Raw genomic sequence first — 11,756 nt, forward strand, 5'->3', positions numbered from 1 at the left:
ATGCAAAAGAAAGAAACCTAAGTTTAGAAACACAATTTCTGTTGGATTTTAGCTTCTTAATATTTTAAAATGAGACTTCCTTGTTGACATTTGGATGTCTTATCTGTATTCTTTGCTTCATGGACTTCTAATGGCATGGATATATGGCTACTGTCACTTTTCTCTTCAAATTCCAAGGTTATTGCTATGGGGAAAATAAATGACTAAAGATGACTTAAAGACAGGATGACTTAAAGACAGGATGTGCTTGCTGGAAAATGGAGTGCGGTTCATTTTGTTATGTTTTTGGTAACTACTTATGTTTCTTAATGCTTACCTCATTAGGAAACAACAAAGAGGAGGTATCATAGAGGATTCTTGACAATTATTTTTCCAATTTTTATTTTTTATCTATGTATGTATGTATGTATGTATCTATCTATCTATCTATTGAGAGAACCACTAAAATACTTTGGAACCATTTTCAATCTCCAGATTGTCAACACTACTTTGAAAAGATAGGTTAAACAAATCAAGAAGTTAAATATTGGCCATGAATTAATAATTCTGAAGGACATTTATGCTCACCCACAAAGACCAGGTTTCTATAGATCTCTAGCATCACATCTCCATATAAAGTCTGCTGAACCGGGTCCAGACATTTCCATTCCTCTTCAGAGAAATCAATGGCCACATCCCTGCATGTCAATGGTTCCTGAAATAAAAATTAAATCAATAAATATCATGTCAACTATAAGATCATTGACAAAGTTTTTCATTTGACAGAAGTTGTGATGAGAGTTAGAAGAGCAGACTCTCAGTGAAGAAGTGGCCTCTGTCATTCAAAAAGCTTCTTTTTTGTGGTGCTGGAGATTGAAGCCAGGGCCTTGTACATGCAAGGTAAGCACATTACAAGCTGAGCCATATTCCCAGCCCTAATAATTAGTTATAAGCAATGAAATTGGTGAATAAATTTGGTATAATAAAACCCAGAGAGCAACACATGTGAAACAAAACACTGAAGCAAAAAGTAATAAAAAATTTCAACATACTCCTAATGGATAAGTAACAGTTGCAATAAGTTACTGAATATTCAGAAGAAGCACCATGAAACAATTCAATGATATTTGAGATATACATTCCAAAATTATAAGTAATAACAAGACTCATACGACAGTGGTCATTTCTGTGTGTAGAAGACATGAGATCAGTGAAACACAAATTTCCAATGGCCCACATATTTATTTGAATGGTAATCTTTAAAGTTGTCTATATTCTCATTATTTATTTAATCATACCATATAACAAGTATTTTATTTAAAAAAATATTTTAACTTCTTCAGACCACAACACCACAACTCACTTTCCAAACAATAAAATAAATATTTTAACTAGCAGACTCTTACAAAACACTTAGGTACTTGGGCAAACTTGAATTATATGGCACAGAGTTATAAAAAAGAAAAAAAATGAAAAAAGCAAATTAAGTGAATAGATTGTTAACCCCACAGTTCCTGACACATCAGATTAAACATTCCCAGATTTGTAGAACTACTCTTACTCTGAAACTGTATCTGCACATGGCTATTTTTGAAGATGCAAATGAAAAAATACTAAGCCAGAAAAGAAAAATAAATTCTAAAACGTACTTACACCATAAAGAACTCCCTGACAGTGGGAAAGTACTCCCTTTTTCAAGGTCTCAATTTTCACTAGTGAATAAACACATACCTAGAGTTAATTTAAGGTTCTGATCTTTGAGGTCTTCTTTCTGGAACAACCATTTATCTATCTATCTATTTATTTGTTTGTTTGTTTATTTATTTTAAATTAGGAATTTAACCAGGGTAACTCTACTACTGAGTTATATCAGAATATTTGTTTGTTTTAAATTTTAAGACAGAGACTTATCAAGTTGCTTAGGACCTTTCTAAATCACTGAGACTAGCCTCAAATTTGCCATCCTCCTGTCTCATTTTCCCACATCACTGGGATTACAAGTGTATGTCACCACACTTGACTATGCAACTACTTTTGATATTAAATGTGCATATTTGCAAAACAATCAATGTTCCAAAAATAGTTGACCTATAATTCAATTCTGATGCCCTTTAATACAGATAACACAACTTTGGGGTTCACTCCTATAAAATTCACTTTCATAAAGTGCCAGTTGCAAGCCCCAGAATAACATCTATATTTATGATCAGTTTCCTATAAATTGGGGGGGTCTCTATAACTACACACTGAAGTTACATCATCTGATAGAACTACTTCTGAAACAAAAAAAAGCACATTTTATTTATGTATACCAGATTTTTATGAAATACATAAATCAGGAAGGTGACAATAGAAAACTTGCATAGAACATAAAAACATCAGAAGGTGAGGCACTACATAGGCCATTTTAGAAAATAGCTGGCTGAAGATTTTATCTCTAATTTTTGTGTCCCACTATAGTTGTAAAAAGCCCCCTTTCTCATTATGAGTTAGAAAATCTTCTCTATGTTAAATATGGTGATTCAGATACTCACTCTGCATATTCCCATTTATTCCATCAAAAATATTCAGTTGAATGCTTTTACATTCAGTGTTCAGAACAAAATATTTGTGACAAAATGGAGCTTAAGTCTTGCCCCTATGAACCATTGAGCCATCTTATTTGAGACAAAACTAACACACACTTTTTTTGGTTAAAACTCCTAAGTATTGGTTGCCTTCATGGTAAAAGATTCTTTCATTTGAAATTTTGATTTATTTTTGTGATACTGGGGCATTCTACAACTGAGATGCATCCCTAATACTTGTAATTTATTTTTTTCTTTTGATACAGGTTCTCGCTATGTTGCTCCAGTAAGCTAGAGCTACTGAACTTTCTGCCTCAACCTCCATGTAGTTGTGATTACAGACATGTCCTAATATGCCCAGAAAGATATGAATGTTCTACATTTCTTTGATCCATTCCCCTTTCACCTTCTTTATTTGTTTTTCTTTCTAAAAACAAGCCCTTGACAGTCTAACATTTGAGATGCATCCATATCTTATATTTGATTATTTCCCAGTACTGCAATATATATTTAGGGAAAAAAGCCACTTATTACCCATATCTGAATTTTTCTAATCTGACAGTCTAGAAATAGCTCCACAATGATGAAAATTATAGCCACCAATAGAATTAAGAACTTAACAATTAATGATGTTCTTTTACAGAATGAATAATTGATCTTAGTTTGAATGTAATTTTATTCTTAAATCTGCTTGTATCTTTTCTCTTTGGAAACATTCTTTATCTTTCAAATATTAGTATAAATTACATTTCATAGATAATGAGAATATTAGACTAAAATGAGGCATTCTTCTTCCACCATCTTTTTTGCTTAAATATTCAGTGACCACCGCAATGTCTTCCAATCTGTATGTAGCGAGTTTTCCCTTGGATACTTCTAAACACACTAGGATTTTTTTCCCTGATTATTTGATATAGATTACTCTCCTTTTAAATTGTGACACTTGATCATCTATCTTTCCTAGATGGGTAAGAGGAAAGAAGATATAGATCATCTTTGCCTTTCTCTTCAGTTGCAGAATCAATGTGGCTGACAAGCAATGTGTTTCTGGGCATCTGAACCTAATATTTGAGAAAAATGATATTAATGTTCCAATATATGATCTATTTAGATGAAACATATACAGGATATTTCTGTAGTTCTAGAATAGCCAGCTAGTCCAACTAGGTGCTCCATTCCCCAAACTCAAGCTGTTCTTTAGGAATTGATGATTATACATAGGATGGTATTTTCTAGGTAATTCAGAAACCATGGCAGCTGTGAGCATGTTGGGTCAGTAATGACCAGTCAAAGACATGGCAGATACTTAAGAGAGATCACAGTCTAAAGTTTCTTAATGGTCCCTAAACTTGCTGTCTATGCTTAAAACAGACAAATAAAGAAGAGATTCAAAGACATTTTTTATTATTATTACCAAGGATTGAACTCAGGAGTGCTCAACCCCTGAGTAATATCCCCCCATTTTATTTTTTTATTCTCAAACTTGTGATCCTACTGCACCAGCCTACTAAAATGCTGAGATTATGGACATACATCTTTACAAGTAGCATTAGGTACAAGTACTTTTTACAGAGCTTCACATTATAATTCTCATTTCCTCTCATGGGAAAGAATACACACACACACACACACACACACATGCACACACAGGCCCAAATACAAATTTTTAAATTCCATCAAAACTCAGATTAAAAAAAAATAAATAAATTAAAATGCTGTTATTTGAAATGTACCACAGGGAAACATCTTTCATATAATGAATTAGCTGAGAAAATATGGCATTTAGGAAAATCATGCTTACCATACATTTGGAAAAATGCACTAAAAATATGGAAAATGCCTGAGAAGGATAGAGAAACTAAAAACTCCATGGGCCACAGCTACTTCCAAACATGAATTATTTACATCAATCAGAATTCTCATGTCATGACACTATCTTTAACATTCACTCTAAAAGGGTTTGGAAAAAAAGGTACAGAGTTAGTTTTAGGCCAGGCTGGGGTCACCAATCTGGCACAGGACAAAAAAGTAGTATCCAGACTATCAATCCCATTATGTGGACTAGAGGTTGCAGAATATTGAGCTCTCTCAAATTTGGACTACAGTAAGAGATTAGAAAGCTGACATCAGCAGAGCCCAGGTCTCCACTCTCAGTTCTGACTACTATCATCAAGCCCCTGTCTTCTGTTTCACAGTGCCCAGTTCTACAGACTTATCATTTCTACAAATTCTCTAGCTCCTAAATGTCAGAGTGAAAGGGCCTGTGACAGAGCCATCTGACATCACAAAACCTGAAAATAAACCCAAAGATTTTCCAGAGAGAAAGATAAATGTCTCCCAGATTTTGGAACCTATCCTCTGTTCTTTGTTTATCCTAATCACTTCTGATTGCAAATACACACACACACACACACACACACACACACACACACACACACATATATATATATATATATATATATATATATATATAATATATATTATAAATATATATTATATATATATATAATATATATTATAAATATATATTATATATATATATATATATATATATATATATATATATATATATATATATATATAATTTTTTTAACCTGAATAGGGGGAAAAAACCCACCAACATAATTTGAGCTCAACCTGCAGGACCCAAGATTTGACAGGATCTTCATTATATTCCTTTTCAGACACAGCTTTCTATGTGCAAGAAGACCTAGATATAAAAGAGGAAATAAGTATTTAATGTTGAATATAATATTATGCCAATTATCATTGACAATAATATCAATGACAGATTAACAATTGCAAATGACATAGTGAGAATTACTAAACTTTTTTGGTTCCATAGTCTCCATACTTTGGTTTCATGATGTTTGTTTTTTTTTATTTGATTGGTTCTAGAGATACATTCCAGTAATGCATCACTGAGATATATCCCCAGTTGTTTTCGAAATTTATATCTTCTCAGGTTCTTACTAACTCACTGAGGTAGGCCCAAAGCTGGTGATCTACTTGCTTTAGTCTCCTGTGTCACCAGAATTACAGGTATGCAACAACACACATAGTTCATTTTTAGGAATTTTTTAAAGTGCAGGTAGATTTTGGAAAAAGTAAAAAATCTTCTACAGCACCAAAGTTCAATAGACATAAAATGAAAAATATGTAACTAAACTTTTAGAAGTCATAAATAAAATGAATGAAATAAATCATAATAATTTATAAATAAATTACTATAATGGTTATAATTTGTTATCACAAATAATTTTTAACTGATAATAATTTAAATGTTATTAAAATGTTACTATATAATAAAATTATGATTGTATTTTGTAAGAATATTATATTTTTAATCAAATGTATCCAAAATGTTATTATTCTAATATAGGAACATCAAATATTGTTAGTTAGCTACATTTATTTTTTATTAAACTTTCAAATCTCCGAATACTTCTCAATACATATTGGCCACATTCCAAAAATTCATCACTCACATGTGGCAAATTGTTGCCACATTGCAACTATATATCTGAGGATTCTGATTCCCTGGACTGCATGATATTGAATGACTGAAACCCTCCTTTTCAACCAGAGGTTGAGAAAACATGTCTTTCTTACCAATATTCCTCCTTTGAAACAAATGAGAAAGAAGTGATTTTTATTATACACAAGAGAGTGCTATGATACTAGAGTGCCCAAAGGCAGACCATACTTCCCAACTGCTACCTGGCAAGATCAGTTGATCTTTCAGATATTAAACAATGAACAAAGGATAATGCAAACCCAGAGGAAATGGTCCTCATATAATCAAATCTGTCTATACCTTGACACCATAATTTTTTTGTGAAGGAAAATATTTCTTTCTTTCTATCTATCTATTTATCTATCTATCTATCTATCTATCTTGTTTGCCTCGGGGCCTTCACCCTAGTGATCTGGCTATGGTTGTCTGGTTCATTCTTTGTAGTAGAGTATGCTGTGAGTTAATGACTAATAACATTTATATGTCTACATGCATTTCTGCATAGCTCAAAATAATTTAATAGTATTTTCAACATTAAATCAACAAAATAAAATCACTTTTACTTGCATACCTTCTTCTATTCAGTTAACTTGAAATCACCATGTATTAAATTTTGGCATCCTGTATGCATTGGATGTATTTGTTGATTAGCTATCAAGTATTACAAACTGCCCCCAAACTGAATCATTAATTCTTAAAATGATCAGTTTAAGAGTAAGCCCTATTTAGACTGGGTTTAGCTGCATTATTCTAATTTCAGCAGAGATCCTTCAAGCATATGCTCTGCTATTTGACATGGTAACATTGTTTCTGGAAGAGAGATGGCTGTCCAATATGGTCTTTTAATTCTCATCCACGCCATCTCTTATCCTTCAAAAGCCTAATTTGAGCTTCTTCAACTTGATATGGTAGGGTGTACAAAGACAAAAACAGAAAGGATTCAAAACATTTCAGGCCAAGGCATAAAACCCATACATTTTCATAATAACTAGTTTCTACTGGCTGTAGTATATAAACCACTTTTATTTATATCATGCCAAACACATTCTGCCTGTCATTAAGAACAGCTATAAAAGAACATTGCCAATGGCCTGGATACAGAAAAATAAATAAATAGATAGATAGATAAATGATTAAAAATAATTTCACAATTTATACCTTTTTTTTTCTTTCAGATGACATTTGTCTGAGTACTACAATTCATAAAATTTTACCAAACCACAGAGGCAAATCAGGTTTAAACTCAGAATCTCTACTGCCTGCCTCAAATTATCGAAAAATTTGATAGGCCACAACAATCATGCAATTTTTCTAGGAATTTAAGAAACTGAAGAATGACATCTCTGCAAAAGAAACACAATTGTTTTTAGCTATATATCCCTTCACTACTTTTTACTATTAAAATATTTTTAAGAAAACACTCAAGTGTTTTGTTTTTGTTTTTGTTTTGTTTTATTGCTTGTTTGTTTAAATAGGGAATTATGAGTAAATAGACTCAGGATATATTTAAAAAATGAAGGCTAAATGATTTTTTAAAAATTTCTCATCATGGCGTAATAGTAAAAATATGCATAACACACAGTATATCTGCATATTCTTTCATTTATTCATTAATTTATTTTTGGTATTTGTAGTCTACTTATGATTTTTAATCTAGACTAAACTTAGACCTTTTTATGAAACAGTTTCTTAATATGAAATGAGAATAAGATAGGTATAATGAGAAGACATTTTCTCCATCAGCAGTTTGTCTAAACACCTGAGTAAATAAGAAAATAATCCTTTTATTTTCTTCTCAACATGGCAAATCTGTTTTCCATAAACTCCCAAACAGAAAGGCTGAAGTGGACAGATCCACATAGCACAAACAGAAACCACACAGAGTTAATGCATTTTCACCTGTGAACCAATAGTTCCAAGTTTTGGCTAAAATGGACAGTCACCTGAAGGGCTCTTCAATTTCCAAATTTAAAATTGCATTAAAATGATGAAATCTATATCCCTGGAAAGAAACCCAGGCATCAATGTTTTTTTAAAGATTTGAAAGTAGCTAGGGTTGTGGCTCAGTGGTAACATGCTTCCCTAGCATACACGAGGCACTGTGTTCATTCCTCAGCACCATATAAATGTAAAATAAAGGTATTGTGTTCACCTAAAACTAAAAAATAAATATTAAAAAAATATTTGAAAATAAATTATCATGTGTTGCAAAACCAAAAACCACTGCTTTACATAAACATCTTATGATAAATGAGTTGCAAAGACACATAAGATATGTGCTCTGACTTTGGCCCCTCAGGCTAACCAAATTTGTCATTTAGGATTTTTTTTTAACAACTATGAAAAGTACCTGTGATAACTACCTAACAAAAAGAAAAATCTTATTTTGAATTAAAGTTCTGGAGATTCTTGTTGACAAGTGATTAGTATTACAGCTTTATGCTTGAGGTGTATGAGCACATTATGGCAGGAGCACATGGCAACAGAAAAGTAAAATAAGCTCCAGGTGTCAAAAATTCATTTCAAGTACATATTGTACAATGAAATAAACAATTCTCACTATTACAAGCTTACCTTGTAAAGCTTTCACTAAATACAACACCTTGAGGACCAAGCATTTAATACATGGACCATTACAGGATATTTATCCAAGCCAGAGCACGTGCATTGTATCATTGATATGCTTTGGATAAAATAATCTTTGATAGTCATTTACGGCCATTCAACTCAGTTAAAAAATTTGAGAATACACCAGGCACTGGGCAGAGCTCTAAGTTCCTTGTTCATGAACAACAGACTTGTAAAAAGAATATAATTGGAGAAAGTTAAGCAATGTGTTGTGGTGCATGCCATTAATCCTGGCAATGAAGGAGTCTGACACAGCTTGATTGCAAGTTCAATGACAGGCCTGGTAATATAGTAAAATTATATATATATATGGTGTAGGTTCACCCTACACTAAACCCACTTTGTAGCCAAAGATTGGGACTCGCAGGTTAAACAGTTTGCACACAGGAGCAATTTAAAATTTCAGGGTTCACTTAGTATAGTACTATAGATACGGACGAAAATAGAGCTACAAATCAAACATGGTTGGTGCTAGAAGCTTGAATTTTATATATATATATATATATATATATATATATATATATATATATATATATAAATTTTCATGGTAAATTGATGCTTGTTTCCATCCCCAGCACTGAGAAAAAGAAATAAATGAATAAAAATTAATGTTTACCAAGTTGTGGCTGAAATGAAAAAAAAAAAAAAACTTATGTTCAAGTGTTAGAACATAGATGAATGCCTAAGAATATTAAAATCCAAAGTGAACTAATTTGAGATTTCAACCAAATCACTAATTGTTGCTAGTATTCTGATATACATATTTCACAAACATAATTTTAAAAATTTACATTGAAGTACAATGCACATATAAAAACACACAAAGCACATATGTAAAGGTTCAGAAATTATCCAAAAGTGAACATAGTTTGAATCAGCCTTGCTCAGGACAGACTAAATCATTTTCTCTATCTATGATCCCCAAAAGCATAGAGGTTCTTAACAGCTAGCATGGAAAAGCTTCAATATATAAATATAAAATGTATATAAATAAAGTAAACATTAAACCAGTTACCCAGATTCAATATCTGCTTATTACATGCCATTTTAATTTTTTCTACACTTCTAACCATACTGCAATGTAGGCCAACCACCCCCCCTCCTGTATATTTCTTTTCTGGTGAGGTCATATGTACATGTGTTGAATGTCACAGATATTAATTTACAGTTTTGACAAACAGAATGATAAAAACTTTCACTGCTTTTAAGCACTGAATATTTATATCATTCCAAGAAAACTATTTTCTTTTACATGAAAATTTTGTTCCCAGAGGGATGGATATTTAGCCATATTTTTATTTTGCCTGACTTTATGCAATATAATTTTAAATACTGTACAGTATCTGTGAGAGTCAATAAGCATATGTGTGTCAGTAATGTGTTTCTTTTTATTGATGACTGCTTTGTATTTTAAGGATGTACTACAAATTGTTCATTTCAATATTCAGGAACATTAGAGTTATTTCCTTTTTTGGACCATTAAGACTACTGGGACCATCAATATTCTTAAACAAATAACTATTCCACTCATCTTATTCTTTCCCAGTATTTCAATGACACAGTATTACACTTTTATTGGTTGCTTTGAAGATTATAATTTTTATCTTGTCATATCTATTCAATTAGGGTCAATATTATATGAGTTTACTAAATATAAAATAAAAACCATAACAGACTATTTATTTTCTTGTATCCTTTTCGCAACTACTATAAATATTTATCTACACATTGTAGATTCCCAAATAACTGTATAATTTTTGTAAAATAATCATAGATTATCATAAAACAAAGAGGAAAAAGTAATAATCATAAGATTGCTAATATATGCCAGCCATAGTTGTATACCCCTATATTTCCAGTAACTTTGGACGATAAAGCAGGTGGATCAACAAGTACAACTACTTCCTCTGCTACTTAGCAAGGCTCTAAGCCAATCAGCAAAATCTTGTCTCTAATAAAAAAAAAAAAAAATTAAAATGGCTGAGGAAATCGGGATGTGGCTAAGTGCTTAAGTGTCCCTAGATTCAAACAATGGTATACTATAAAACTTAGGCAGTGTGGTAAAACTTGATAATGATATAGCATGTAATAAATTTAATAGGTAGTACTGAGAAATTATAATGTTATTAGTGACATTTTTCCTACAATATTAGTAAATATGTTGTTTTTGGTAAATTCTCATTCCTATGTGCCACATAATCATAAGTTAAAATTTTCAATGTCATTATTTATAAGCTTAGAAACCATTTAAAGAACAGGATATATTACTTGTTTTACTGATTGTTGTACATTATACAGGATATTTTACTCTCAGTTTTTTAGAGTTTCAGAAAGTGAATTAAAGAATGATTTTAATGTCATTGAACACTACAAAATAAGGAGTATAGAGATCCCTTAATACCCCAGTGAGAATTCCAAGACCCATTCAAAATGAAAAACAGTTCTATGTGGACATACTGAATTTAAGTCTTGACTCAAGACTTAAATTTATTATCTAAAAATGAAAATACACTTTAGAGAATATTCAAGCAGAAATTCATAACATTAAACACATTCATCAGAAGCCCATGTTGGCTTTTCCATTTCATCAAATTTTTCCTTTTTTTACACATTTCATTTTTGGTGACCTTAAAAATATCTACTTTTCAAGCTCTGTTATTTCTCATTTGGGGAAAGAACAAAATTAAAAAGCAAGAGACAAAAGGAAGCTACATTGTAAATATGTTACTTTGACCATATTAAACACATTGGTGGGAATCTCACAAAACTACAATTTAGAAACAAAAAAAAAAAAGACCACCAAACAGACACAAATACATCCACTCAGCACAAGAAGTGAAAGAAACGTGAACCAGCAAATTCCTTGTTCTCAATTAAGTAGAATTTAGAAGCAATAAAGAAATCTGACAATCTTCAAAAATAAAAACATGTCTGATCAGGAAATTTTTCAGAATCAGCCCTATAGTTTTGAAAACTGCGAGTAATAAATATATTCAAATATATTTTAGAACAAAATATTTTATAAAGAATAAGTAATGAGAAGTCAATTAAAGAATAGAGAGAAT

General features: G+C 31.4%; 1 long non-coding RNA gene across 3 annotated transcripts in view; it reads right to left on the reverse strand.

Moving 5' to 3' along the window:
• LOC124109651 (uncharacterized) overlaps positions 1-5,257 on the reverse strand; it is a 63,493-nt gene extending 58,236 nt beyond the window's left edge. For all 3 annotated transcript variants that reach the window (XR_006857051.2, XR_006857053.2, XR_006857050.2), the window contains exons 1-2: positions 5,164-5,257; positions 568-694 (exon numbers count right to left, since the gene is read on the reverse strand). This is a non-coding gene — a long non-coding RNA (uncharacterized LOC124109651). The remainder of the gene's footprint in view (positions 1-567; positions 695-5,163) is intronic.
• Between the last annotated feature and the right edge of the window lie 6,499 nt (positions 5,258-11,756).

The sequence above is a fragment of the Marmota monax genome, unplaced genomic scaffold (genome assembly GCF_021218885.2).
Source record: "Marmota monax isolate L192 unplaced genomic scaffold, Marmota_monax_Labrador192_F-V1.1 WCK01_AAM20220418_F8-fsc00262, whole genome shotgun sequence".
Classification (NCBI taxonomy): Eukaryota; Metazoa; Chordata; class Mammalia; order Rodentia; family Sciuridae; genus Marmota; species Marmota monax.